The following is a 14,371-nucleotide window of genomic DNA, read 5'->3' on the forward strand; positions in this document are numbered from 1 at the left end:
CATGCCCAAAAATAGTAAAAACTAGAATTGCAGAAAGTAGTAAATATCACAGAAGTTAACCTCAGTTTCAAGGCATCAACAAAATGTCTAAAATTTTCTGGAGTTTTAATAAATTTTAGTCAAATCTTGACTCATTATTTTATGATAACATCACTTAATGTACATAACATTTTTTAGAACAGTGTCTACATGTGCGTGGTAGCCAAACTTCCCAATTTTAATAATAGTGATTTAGCCTAAAGGACTCAATTTCCATAATAGACACACCACTTAGGGCATTCAGTGTAAAACAACTGCTCTTGAAGTTAGAAGGGTCACCACAAAGAATCACAGTGTTTGGCTGTGTTTAACTTGTCATTCCTAGAGTTGGAATGACAAAACTTATTTGATCATAGTCTCCAAAAAAGGCCAGTGTGCTTTGGGGGCACACCAACTTGGTCCAACCACCATAAACTTGTAACTCTGATAGCACAGAATCAGACTTCTTGGAGGGGATAGTGGTGGAATGTGGAGCCCAGAGTCTAGTTAAACAAAAGCTAAATATTTTAATTTAAAAATATAACGGGAAGAGATCAACCAAAGGACTTGTATGCATGCATATAAGCATAACCAATGGACACAGACACCAGGGAGGTAAGGGAGTGAACTGGAGTGGGGTGGGGGGCAATGGTGGGATAAGGACACATATGTAATACCTTAATCAATAAAGAAAAAAAGAACCCTAATAACTGGAGTCATATTTGAAAATAATAAGACTTCTTCCCATTCAGAGCTGCTGTTCTATGAGTGTGAAATAAAACACCAGACTTATCGCACTGAAATCTGAGAGGCAAAGAGCTTGTTTTAACCATTCGTATGTCTGTGTTGGCTTTACAGATAAAGATCGACTCACTGGCATTTTAGAAAATTAGTTGTGTCTGATCCCTAGTGTCCTAGTGAACATTTCCTTTATTAATAGAACAGGATACACAGGGCTGTGGGAGACCTCTTACTGGGTTTGCTGTAACTGCTGTGCAGCCTACAAAGTGGAGCTGCTCTTATGAAGGACATGGCTACTCCGAAGGAAAAAATATTCCTTCAGGGTCCTTGTTAACTTTCTCTTTAACTGTCAAAGTTTCTTGAGCATTTGCAGATTTGTTTACAAAGGTCTCTGAAGATACAGGTGAAAAGGAGAAGTTAAACATTGATTTCTAAAATGCATTTTAAAAACTATCTGTGGGGGCTTGCCCGGGTGGGAATGGCTGGGAAGGAGGGTCAATTGGGAGAAAAGGAGACTTATGTAAAACTTTAGACAATAAAAAAACAAACAAACAGAAAAACTATCTTTAACATTTTGTTAATGTACAACAAGCATGTCAAACTCGCGGCTGGCGGGCTGCTGCGGCTCACCGGCTGCAAGGTTGACATGCTTGATGTTCAACTTTTAAAAGCAAAATCATAAATGATAATTTTGTAAAATATTTAACCCTCCCCCTACCAACCACTTCTCAAAATTCTCATGTCATCCAATAACAAGCAAATAAATAAATAGAAATCAGGTCTCCATTTCCTTTCTTTACTCTTCCTTATTACCTTGCTTCCTTTCTTCTTTACTTTTATTTTTAAATTTCTCATTTTTATTCTCTTAAATATTTGAATATTACTTACATTTTATATTTCTAGAACCATTTCATATCTTTTAACATAGAACAAAAACTGGAATGGCTAGCCCTAGTCAGCATCGCTTACTGGATAGAACGTCAACCCATGCACCAAGGAGTTGCAGGTTTGATCCCTGGCCCTGGGCTGGGCATGTTTGGTAAGCAACCAATCAATGTGTCTCTCTCACATTGGTGTTTCTCTCTCTCCTTCCCTCTCCTCCCTCCCTCCCTTTAACTCTATCTAAAAAACATTCAAAAAAAAATCCTCGAATGATAAACATATAAAAAGATGGTCAACATCATGGGTCAGGAGATGGGAAGGTAAAATAACAATGAGATAACATTTTTCTCTTTTTCAGATTAAAAAAACATAATATAAATTGATAGAATCCAATTTAGAGAAATTGGCACTCTAGCACATGGATAATGGTGCGATTCCTTTCAAGAATGGATTGAATGTGGAGCTAAGAGTCTAAACAAAGGTTAAATATTTTAATTTAAAATATAAATATTTAATTTAAAAATGCATACATTTTGATCCACCAACTCCACTTTTTAAAATTTATCCTACAGAAATGCTTTACAACTATGTAATACTATCCATTTTAATGGTCATATATGGAAAGTGTTGATTCAATTATGGTATAGCTATACTAATGTGCACCTTAAAAATAAAAAATAAATCTATATTACAGATATTTAAAAATTCCCATAATTTGTTTAAAAATGAAAAAGATTAAACAGCAGAATATTCATAGTATAATTTTTCTTTAATTCACAAATATATACATGCATGTGTATTTTCAAATTCATATATTTAGTTGTCTACTTTAAAAAAAATCTCTATTTAAGCATACATATCTCAAATTTAGTCTCCAAAATTGAACTAGTAATCTTTCCCCCTATCTTATTATATGAAACCTCTATCCACTCATTTGCTCACTAAATCAGGGACATCTTCCTATTCCCCACTTCCAATCCTATCCTAAACATGGTTCAAATCTTTCTACTCCTCACTGTCTCCATAGCTATTATCTCATTTAAGTCTCCATCATATTTCACCTGATTTTTATAATAGCCTCCATCTTATTTGTTTTCTTTTATTATCACAATTTTCTAAACCATGTTTATACCCCTTTTAAAACACAATGTGGCCGAAACCGGTTTGGCTCAGTGGATAGAGCGTTGGCCTGCGGACTGAAAGGTCCCAGGTTCGATTCCGGTCAAGGGCATGTACTGAGTTGCAGGCACATCCCCAGTGGGAGTTGTGCAGGAGGCAGCTGATCGATGTTTCTCTCTCATCGATGTTTCTAACTCTCTCTCCCTCCCTTCCTCTCTGTAAAAAATCAATAAAATATATTTTAAAAAAATAAAACACAATGTGGATCATGTTTCTCTATGCCTAAGACCCTTCATGGTGTCACTTTTCACATAGAGAAAAATCTACTTTCCCCTTCTTAGACTATACCACCTGCATTATCTCAATACTGACTACTTCGCCAGCCAAGGGCATTATTTCTATAACAGCAATAATAATATTGCCAAATATTTTCTTATCTAGGTTTCAAAAGAACTGTTTAAGAGATACTACTATTAGTAACTACTCTGAATATAGCAGTGGGTTTATCCCAGGATCAACTGTTTCAAAATTACCCCTTGCCAGGACCTGTGCAATCATCTCTTTACTGGTTTCCCTAATATTCTTGCTCCCCTCCAATCTGTTCTCCACATAGCATCAAGGCATTTAATATATCCACAACATTCCTTCACTTAAAAGCCTTCAGTGGGGTAGATTGACCTGATCTGGCCCCATCTCGTTCTCCAACCTTGTGTCATGCCCTTATCCCTTTGATTACTGTACTTGAGCCAGTGGGATCTTCTCAGTTGCTCAATTACACAATCTCTTTTTCATCTTAGAATTTTGAATGTGCCTCTCTAAAACATTTTCCTTCCACACTTTATATGGCTGGCTCCTTCTTTTATTTTTGGTCTCAGCTTAAATGTAATTTTTCCAGATCCTTCCTTGACCAGTAAGCAGCCTACTCCTACGTTTCTATCTCATTGCACATACTCGTTCCCTTTATATCACTGACACAAGTTGAACTTGTTTGTTTACCTGTTTGTCATCTATCTTCCCAATACTGTGGAAATTCTATGCAACACAGCCATCAGAGGCATTGGTAGTGGGAGCTGTGAGTCATGCTTGCAAAGTTAGGAGGATCTCTAGGAATATAACATTAAGTCCTACTTAAGGGAATATGTTAGGAAAGGAAACGAGGAAGGTCAAGGGGACAATTGGTGAAGCAAGACAAAGGCATGTAAGAGGATATCAAATTCCAGAAGACTGTATCTTTGGGGCCTAAGGAGGGAAGTAAGGAAGGGTCACTGAGACTGGAGAGAGCATTGTAGCTGGAAAGATAGATGCAACCAGATGATGCAGGACTAAGGAGGCTTTCCTTATCCTATAAACACTGGGGAGCCACAGAAAGCTTAAAAGGAGAGTGAAATACTAGATTTATGATTTCGATGAACCAAGGGGAGAAAAGACTAGAGGCATCTTCAAAAAATCAAGTTTGTAGCCCCAACTCTCTTCATTAATAAAATAAAGATATGGAATAAGTCTAAAACATAAGATGTAATAAGTATAGTTTTAATTAAAGTTAAATATGTAAGAAAAACATATGTAAATATTAAGTATAAATTTGAATATATTTTAAGAAGAAAACTTTTTTAATGGTATAGTTTTGGGAATATTGGTTAATTTTCCATAGGAACCAGTGCCAAAACTGTGCTAGATAAAAGTCAGTCAAGGTAGTTAGCCTATAAGAAGGGCAGAGTCATTTGCCTTAAATAATAAAAAAGAAATTTTGAGGATTATAAGCCATGTATCACTTTTATACATGTTATATAGTATGATTACTGTGTTTATAGAAAAATGAAAACATTTCAAGATACTTGTACATAAATAAAAGTTATAAATTGAAAACAATTTAAAAGACTTGGAAAATACATGAAATTTAGTATTTCCCATTTGGAGATTAATCCAGTAATCTGGGGGAAAAACTAGTAAATATGAAAAAGGTCACATTTTTTCAAATTACAGAGTTTAGATATGACCTGATTTGACCCCAAATTCCACTGAACATTCTGTTACAAAGTAATTAGAAAGACACAATGTACTTGTTCAATTTGTTTGTACTATGTAAAATTGATTTTTTTCTTTAATACTAAAATTTGGTCCATCTGTTGGGAAAACAGAAAATGTTCTAAATATATACAAAGAGTGGAAACGCTTCATTCCACTGGCTGTATCCTGTGGTATATGCATTTTCATCAGTATGTTTGTCTTGCAGACAAAATGAATATCAGATGGTGGTTTTGAAAAAGGGCAGACCTAACATGAGGTGATTAGTTTCAAAAACAGATTTTTATTCTTGATAAATTATTACCAAATACAATCATCTGTTGATTGAGGATATAAAACAGATTGGTCATACTACAACCCACAGGTTAAATGAAAAACGGAAATAATAAGTTTATTTAACATGGTCTTGCATTAGGTTCCCAGCAGTACAAATCTAAGGCAAATAATTAGATTTCCAATTTAAAGATATACATTTGCTAAACCATACATTTCCTGAGGTCATCTATTTCTCTGTTGGCCAGTTTCATTGTACCAGCAATGTATTTAGGACATTTCACTTAGAACTTTCTATTAATACACCTTGTACTTTACCCTGATCAAGCCAATATGATAGTTTGATGCAGGGATAATGCAGAGGGGGCAAAGGGCAGATTGTGATGACTCCTGGCTGAAAATCAGATTCAAATACACTGTCACATAGACTTAGAGAAAACGAATGCCTTAAAAACAAATCCAGGTGGGGGTAGAGGGGGGAGAATTTACTGAGACAACTGGTACAACAAACAAGTCAAAACATTGTATACTAAGTAAATGGGGAAACAAATACAGTAAACTCAGTTTCTTAAATATCCATCTTCTTTTTCTCAGGACAACCACTTAATTTTATGGTGGAAATAAAAAGTGAAAAAAACAATGTTCTGATCAATAGTAAATGGTATTTTTACTAATAATACTCCCCTCCCTCTTCTGCCTCCTCCTCTGTTTCTTCAGTAATTTACAGCGCTGCTAGATATCTCTCCGGGGAGCAAAGAATCCCATTACAGATGATTCCTCTGTGCAGACGAGTTCTGTAAATCAACAGGCTGAGCTCTCTAACAGATTTTAAATCCTTGTTTGAGGTAAGCTGGGACAACTTGCAAATTGGTGAGGCTGGAGTGGGAGGAGGAAGGAGAGCTTGGTACCAGAGTAAGTTTCAGGAAAAGAACTTATAACACAATTTGTGCTTTTGTTAACTTTATCCAGTAACTATTGTGCCTTGATACAGAACAGGGGAGATTCAGAAATAGCAAGGATTGAAAAAGCACATCCAAAAGAGATTCTCTCCCCAGAAGCACATTACTAAAGGATTCTAAGAAGCCCAGCAGAGTGTATCAGAAGCATAAAGTAAGACTCCTTGGAGATAAGATTTCTAAATACAGCATCTTTAAAAAAAATAGAGTGATGTTGGATGACAAAGGTGGAGGAATTTATTCCCTTATAGGGTTCATATGACTTTATTACTCAAAAAATGAAAAATCCACTAGAAACCCATTGATGAGGTAGAAATTTGAGATTGCTAATATCATTCTTGTATAGTACAAATCTCATTAAAATAATGCTTATTAATTACAATAATTAGAATGTAAAACGTAGCTAATTATATAAAATTTTCTTTTGTAATAAGAATACTTTACATATATTATAATAACAGTGGTAACATTAAGAAATAGACTTTCATGTATTTCCATTATTAAAAATCCAACATGATGTGGTTTTAAATGTTCCTTATAAAAAAAATTAGCCCAGCTGGCATGGCTCAGTGATTGAGCGTTGACCTATGAACCAGGAGGTCACGGTTCAATTCCTGGTCAGGACACATGCCCGGGTTGCGGGCTCAACCCCCAGTGTGGGGTGTGCAGGAGGCAGCTGATTGATGATTCTCTCGCATTGATGTTTCTGTCCCTCTCTTCCTCTCTAAAATCAATAAAAATCTATTTACAAAAATTAGCACTATGATCAATTTGAACAAAGTGTTTATTGATATAGAACAACAGTGACAAGAGCAAAGATAGGGAAGGCAGTTCAATATTCCAAACTAAACTGTTTCTGAAGGCCAATTCCATATAAGGCCCCATCACTTGAGACTTGAGTTTAACAGAGTACTCTTTTATCATTATTATCAATACATCAAATAGATCTCTCCCTTTCTGCCTTTATGCCCCTCTCTGTCTGCCTGGTCCTAAATCAATACTTTATCTTTCTCCCCTTTTCTTCTCAAATTATTTTCACTTTTTAACTTTTCCACTTGGCAGTTTCTGTGAGCAGTACTTCACTCTATACGATATTCAACTTACATTCAGTTGTTACTTAATCTTGTCCCTCCTTTCTTTTGTATATCTCTTACTTTTTTTTTTTTACTTTTTTTCTACTATCATCATCCTAGTACCAGGCCTCATCACCTCTACCCTAGATTACTACTATTTCATTCTGTCTAAACGTTGCTTTAAGTTTTTCTATGTCTTCAGTCTATGCACACATTTCCAATTAATCCTCCTAAAGCATTTCCCTAATCATGGAATCTGGAATCTGAGAAAGCTGCCTTTACTTAGTTTTGTGATCTCAGGGAACAACCTTTGACTTTGCCCATATTTTCTAAAAGCTAATGTCGTCTGTAAAGGAAGGGGAAAATGAATGGATTGGTACAAATCACTTCTAGATAAACTACTCCAAGCAAATGTTTTTGTTAATCAACATTATTAATCTAAAAGAGGTTTTAGACGATAACCTAACGGAACCTTTGTTGCAGGTAATTTCTTAAAGGGCCCTTTTCCTTTCCCAGTATCACTTCTTCAGGACACCAGTCCAACTCTTAAACATCGCCTTTGCTTTGGTTACCAACAGGCTGAACACACCTCCAGGATGGCTATGCTCCCTGGTGAAAACCTGAGTGACATTCTATAACAATCTTGGCTGCAGTTGGTTTTCTGGAGGCGATCTCACTGTCAATCTTTATTCCAAAAGTCAACCTTCCTCTTCGCATGGATTATTATGTAGGGACTTTTCTGTGCTGCCAGAAAACTTCAGCCTGAACTTTTAAATGGAAGAAAAAGCCTTAGGGCACAATTGGGCACCCATGTGCTGCTTTAAGAATGTGTGTTTGTTTTAAATTGGTGCTCCATCTCTAAAGTTCAAGAGGAACCTTTAAAAAAAATCAGTGTTTAAAAAGATCCAATTTCCCTGCACCTTTCGTCAAGAGTTCATAGTTACTTCCTCTGCTGGAAGGAGCACTAACTTACCTTCGTAATAGTGAAGAAATCAAAAACAATAGATTCCCTTTTCTTCATCAGCAACTTTTCTTCTAAAACTATCCTTGCTTTTGAATGCAAGAGCTTCAATTCTCTACTATTTGACATTTACAATCTCAAAAGCAAATAATGAATGCTGAACTCCAGAACACACTTGCAAATACTCTTTACTCCCGCGTACGCACTTCAAACTGTACTTCCGTGACTGCTGATGAACAGTTTTCCTATGTGGGCTCTCACAGAACACTGTCTCCCCCCCAACCCCACCACCACCACCAATACAGCCCTTCCCACGTGGTATTACTGGCGGTGTGAGTTTGCTTCCGCCCTGCTGGCACAGTCTGTGAGCTCCTGAGAGACAAGGACCAAAATTTATTCACCTCTAAATTTCAAAACATAGCAGAGTAGTACTAGGTGCTCATAAATTTATTTGCTGAATTGAATTGGACTGACAAATTTCTCTTCAGGCCATGTTAATTACTGGCTAAGACCAGGCCTCCTCAAACAGAGGACAGCAGTGAAATGAAGTAATTATCCAGATCACTGAGGACCAAAAAAATGTGCTAATTTGGGCAAAGTGAGTAAGCAAGATTTTGCCTAACTGAACTAATCCATCATTTCATTGCAATGCTTAGCTTTGCTCATGGAAATCTGACCTCTGTGAGGCAGGCCTATTCTCTCCTGTGCTTTGTGTTATAACCGAGTCATCTGTTTTATATTGGTGCTGAATATACCCTACACCTCTTGTGCACAGGACAAAAATCAAGTCCTAATCCCTGTCAACTGTCTCATGGGAGTACCAGTGGCTCCAAACAAAGTCCTCTGAGGGCAGTGTGTAGATGGTTCTGTGAAACCCATGACTGGACCCACATTTCAAAGACCATGTTCCACTAATAGGGTGAGCCACCAGTACCTTCTTTATACACCAAAGTCAGCAAATTGCATAACTAACTCAACTTTAGCACATGGTTTCTTTTAATGAAGTCTGCACAATCCTCTAGACCAGTGGTTCTCAACCTTCTGGCCCTTTAAATACAGTTCCTCATGTTGTGACCAAACCATGAAATTATTTTCGTTGCTAGTTCATAACTGTAATGTTGCTACTGTTATGAATCGTAATATAAATATCTGATATGCAGGATGGTCTTAGGTGACTCCTGTGAAAGGGTAGTTTGACCGCCAAAGGGGTTGCGACCCACAGGTTGAGAACCGCTGCTCTAGACAAAAAAATGAGTCAATACATTTACCCTTTGGGATGGAGATAAATCTATACTGAATTTTAAGGATTATTAGAGGAAGAACATAATGTTGCTTTTTATACAAACTAATAGCTTTGTTATTGACAATAGATATGTTTGTTGGTATCATCCCCTCCCCAACCCCACACCCGCTCACTTGTACTTGATCTAAGCAGGAAAAGCAAAGTTACACAACTAAGCAACAGATTAGAAATTTAAATACTTGACTTCTAATCTTTTGTCCTTCTGTGAAGGTAATTAATTTCCTTATCTATATGTGTCTAGCTTCAGAAATGGAGGAAATGTTTCCACTGTGTTTCATGATGCAGCATAATTTTGAGAAAGCCCTTTGAATTTGGTAAATTTAAATCTTTTCATTTACAAGCTGTTATTTAGTTTACAAAAAACTGGGGTGAAAAACTAAATTAAATATATAACTAGATACAAAATCAATACTGTCAAACTTAAAGGATTTTTAAACACCCTAAAAGCTTAAAAGCAGGATGAATATTTATTAAAATCAGTGGGAGACAGAACTCTACTCCCTTGGACAGTGGAGAGTAGTAGAGAGAACCTGGATATCAGAAAAATCCTCCTGGGAGTTTCAGCTGTAGCCATCATGAACTTTTGTGACATGGGCAAGTCACTGAACCTTTCTGAACCTCACTTTGCTCACATCTAAAATAAAAATAATATTTTCAAACTTATCTAATTCTTGAGGTTGTTCTGAGAAGAACAAGAGATAACACAAGTGAAAATATTTTGAAACTGTGGAAAGCAACAGAATCTACAGACACGATTATTATTATTTTGGCTTGTGGATGTTGAAGGTGACGATGACAGCAGTGGCATGATATTCGCCATCAGATGCATCACTAATGCTCTGCTGTTAGTTAGCACAAGTATCAAAACAGCAAATTAATTTTTGTTCCTATTCAGCCAAGAGCAAGGCTGAATATGTGTGTTAATACCAAGTGAAAAACAACTTATATTAATAAATAGATAATAACAAACACATATATCCTACAGCTCCGTTAGAAAAAGACTAAAAGACATATTTCTTCAAATTAAAGAGTCTTCTTCTCATATGGCTTCCTCCTCACTTTTGTAGGACAAACTTGTTAGCAAATGTCAATCATATCTTATTAAATTGACCATGAAAAAGGTAAACTTCAGACAGAGATTTTTAGGCCTGGGCTCCCGTTCTTTGCTTTTATAAATCCTGCTCAAGCTTCCTAAAAGAAAAAGGAAGGAAGGAAGGAAGGAAGGAAGGAAGGAAGGAAGGAAGGAAGGAAGGAAGGAAAAGAGAAGAATTTGAGTGTTTTACAATGTGGGTTATGTGATAAACTAAAGGTGAGAATTTATGAAACAAGGCATGTCTAGGAAGGAGAAGAAAAAAAGAGAAAGAAGAAAAGAAAAAGGAGAAAGAAAAAGGAGGTGAGATAAAGAGACTAGTGAATAAATTCAAACTAGTGTGGGGAAAAACCAGGCAGTCAATACCAGAAGCCTTAGTCCAGGCATATAGTCATTTACATTTCACCAGGAGGTCAGGAGCTAACCCAGACATAATCCACTATGTCTTAGGTAACAGGAAAGCATCCAGAGGATACTGAAGCATGATAGCAACCATCTCGGGTAAAAAATTCTGTTTAATATCTTAACCCTGCTGATTTGGCTTCTGTAATTATTTGCTTGCTAAATAATAGAAAAGTTATTTTGATTTTCTGAACTTATATAAGTTATCCCATTTGATTGACTACTCCACTGATTGTAGTTTGAATACCCCATTGATTGTGATCTTACTGGTCTTTCAAAACACATTCCTCTGCACCTGGAGAATAGGACAGCACAATTACTCTAAATGGCCTCAGTGCCTCCAGATAATATGTTTTCATTAACTCAGTGGTCCCAAGACCCGAAACTATAATTAATCTTTGTAGATAACTAACTTGCTCAATCTAAGCTTCTGTAATAAACTGCTTTTTGCAAACCAGGTTTCTCATTCCAAACCTCGAGATGTAATCAATACCTTTGTGATATTTGCCTATATAAGTCTGATGTTTCGGCCAAGGGGGCACTACGAGATTTGGAGAGCATTTGCCCACTCGTAGTCCCGGCTTTGAAATAAATGTGGCTCCTTAATTCGACTTCTTGGGGGGGTCCTTGTGTGATTCGCAGGGTACATCACAACAATACCAGCCAACTTCCTAAAGACTAGACTTCTTAAATAAAGTAGAAATCTTCAACTAGCTTTCTTCTCTTTGTGGCTTGCTAACATCCAAGATGATAACCCATGGCCCTTGGTAAAGATTCTATTGCATCACGAGAAATAATCTTTGTTTTTCTACATATCATTACTTCTCAATTATTTTCAATAAGATTCTTCCCCAACACTAACTATTATAAGTTAGCTAGAAAAAGGTAGAGGCAACACTTTAGTTCTCTGTAATCATTCTCAAAATGATTACCCTTAAATAAAGGTATTTACGAAGAGCCTTAGACAAGCTGATAATCTCCCAGTGGCTTTCTTAGCTAGCCGCAGCAAAACTTCCTAAGTATTTTGTTATTTAAAAAATAGAAACCAAAAGGAGCTTCTTTTCTGTAACAACTTTAAAGTCCACATATTTTTGCATATGAAGAAATAATTAAATTAGATACTATCGATATAACATGTGCCCCAACTTAAATTAGTGTCCAAAACTGCTTTGTGGGATATTATGGTATCATGTGGCGGGGCAGGGGGTGGGAGCGGCGGGGGGGAAGTGTTTCATACTCAAATAAGTTTTGGGAACACTAAACAAAACTAGGTTTAAAAGAATTTTTCTGCTGGATTTCTCAGAACTACAATATGCTATCATGTACTGTGATTATTCTAAAAAAGTGTTTACAAAATTTATTTAACCATGAAATTCTTTTTTCTGGAAGAAATGTGGTTAAGAAATGCAGGTCTATAATATGGCAGAAATATGTCAAAGAGTTCATCATGACCATTTAATATTTGTCTTTGTGTGGTTAATTCTACTTAGGCCAATCCATGTAGCCACAGAGAACCAAGGTCTTGCCAGGTTCTGTTTATTTAAGGAGTTGATACAGATTGCTTTGAGGGAAGAGAAAACCAGATTTAATCAGCACCAACAATTCCAAGGATTTCCCCCCACCCCGAGTGACAGCAACTTAAATGGTTTAAGCTACCTTTTCCATGAAATCGCAAGGTCCCAATATTGTTTCACCTTCATTTCATTGGAGAGAATGGGGACTACATGTTTATGGAACTACAAAAGCCATGACACAAACCACAAAATACCTGTGCATCCTCATTTCTAGAAATTCTAGGAAAGAGGATATCCTACAGAATGTAAGAGATAATTTTAAGGGTAATGACTTAATATCTAATATGTCTGCATCTAGCTTCCAGGAATTCATATTTGATTTCAAAATTTCCCATATCTGCATCTCTGACATTCCGTTCTCTCTTTTCTAAGACAGCTCAGCTATGACACAGCTGGTGACAACTATCAGATGACTGTTTCTGCTACTATAGAAACTCAAGCCAGATATTCATTCCAGAAGACTTTTCTTACATCAGAATAACGATGACCAGTTTTGTTCTGTTTTGTTGTGTTTTTTTAAGGGCAGTGGGAAGGGCCTAGCTTTTCTCTGTTTTCATGAAGCTCCTTTCTCCCGAGCTGCAGGGGAGCCTCCCACAATACGACAGTAGCTCCGGAGCGTGCTCCGCGGCTGCGGCAGCTCAACCATGCAATTTTATAGCAGGCAGCAAACAAGGCAGAGAATTCAGGGTTAAAAACTCAAGTGAAGTTTTGTCTTCTACAGTAATGAAAGCTGACTAAAAGAGTAAATCAAATGGATCTCCTAACAAAATGAAAACAGCTGTTTGGCCTGGCTTGGTCTCTGATTTAGGTTAAGTAATTATTGCTCTAGTGTGGTTCAAGGTTGTTCTGTATTAGTGAAATAGGATATCACATGAAAATCATCCAACTTTTTAATTTGCTGTAGAATCAGAAATTCCACTGTATAAAAAATTCCAGAAACGTAATCTTCTAAAAACTTTACCTATAAACCTTTTCAAATACCAATTGATTAAATCTTTCAAGACATAATTACTCAATACATAATTACATTATAGTAATAACCTTTAGTGTCTATGCTGAGAAAATATTTTAATATTTTAACTCTAAAACACTGTTTTTCTGAGTGATATATTATATCCCAATTCCCAAATATCTGTAAAAATCATCTTTTTTTTGTACAGAGATTTTCCTATGAAGAGTAACCAGTGAATAACTACTTCTTGAGCCCTCAAACAAGTCTATTTAATAGTCTCAATCTTTTTATTTTTTTTTAATTCAACTTTGGCCTACCAATATTGGTTGAGAGGAAAAACAAATATAATGAAGAATCAGAGCAAAGAAGTATTCTTGAGGAAGAGGTTTCTGTGTTTAACACTCTTCAGAGTAAAATAAATTACTCAAGTTACTTGAGGTTCTATTTCTTGATTGTGGACTTTTGCTTTTGATTTTTCTATCACCATTGTTAGTTTTACTCCTCCCTAGTTAAGCACTGTATTTCTGCTTCTGCTTGCCTATGACAACAAAGGACAAATCAATGGCAAGTTTGTGCTGTTTTTTTAAATGAGGCTCCAGCCTTGGCTTGTATGGCTCAGTTGGTTGGGCCTCATCCAGTGCACTGAAAGGTTGACGGTTTGATTCCTGGTTCAGGGCACATGCCTGGGTTGTGGGTTGGATACCCTGTAGGGAGTGTGCAGAAGGCAGCTGATTGATGTTTCTCTCTTCCTCTCCTTTCCTCTCTCTCTAAAAATCAATAAAAATATTTTAAAAAATAAAATGAGGTCCCAGTAGATATTTTTAAATGGCTAGAACATTTTTAAAAATGTTATTTGATATAAGTTCTTGAAAAAAACAACAACAATGACTGAAAGTCTTGGCCACTGTGGATTTTAAGTCACCCTCCATTATTCTACTGGATGGATACTTAAATGTCTAAACAAACAATAACATTAACATACTTTCTAACACTAACAACTAT

At 36.3% G+C, this 14,371-nt stretch overlaps 1 long non-coding RNA gene across 8 annotated transcripts in view; it reads right to left on the minus strand.

Annotated features, from left to right (window-relative positions):
* LOC107184592 overlaps positions 1-14,371 on the minus strand; it is a 103,639-nt gene that overhangs the window by 8,978 nt on the left and 80,290 nt on the right. Inside the window, exon 9 of one of the 8 annotated variants that reach the window (XR_001515474.1) lies at positions 12,500-12,653. The exons of 6 other annotated variants lie outside the window; for them this stretch is intronic. This is a non-coding gene — a long non-coding RNA (uncharacterized LOC107184592). Of the gene's footprint in view, positions 1-762; positions 823-12,499; positions 12,654-14,371 lie in introns of those variants that run through there. One more of the 8 variants, XR_001515476.1, reaches the window with a different exon arrangement.

The sequence above is a fragment of the Myotis davidii genome, unplaced genomic scaffold (genome assembly GCF_000327345.1).
Source record: "Myotis davidii unplaced genomic scaffold, ASM32734v1 scaffold304, whole genome shotgun sequence".
Lineage (NCBI taxonomy): Eukaryota > Metazoa > Chordata > Mammalia > Chiroptera > Vespertilionidae > Myotis > Myotis davidii.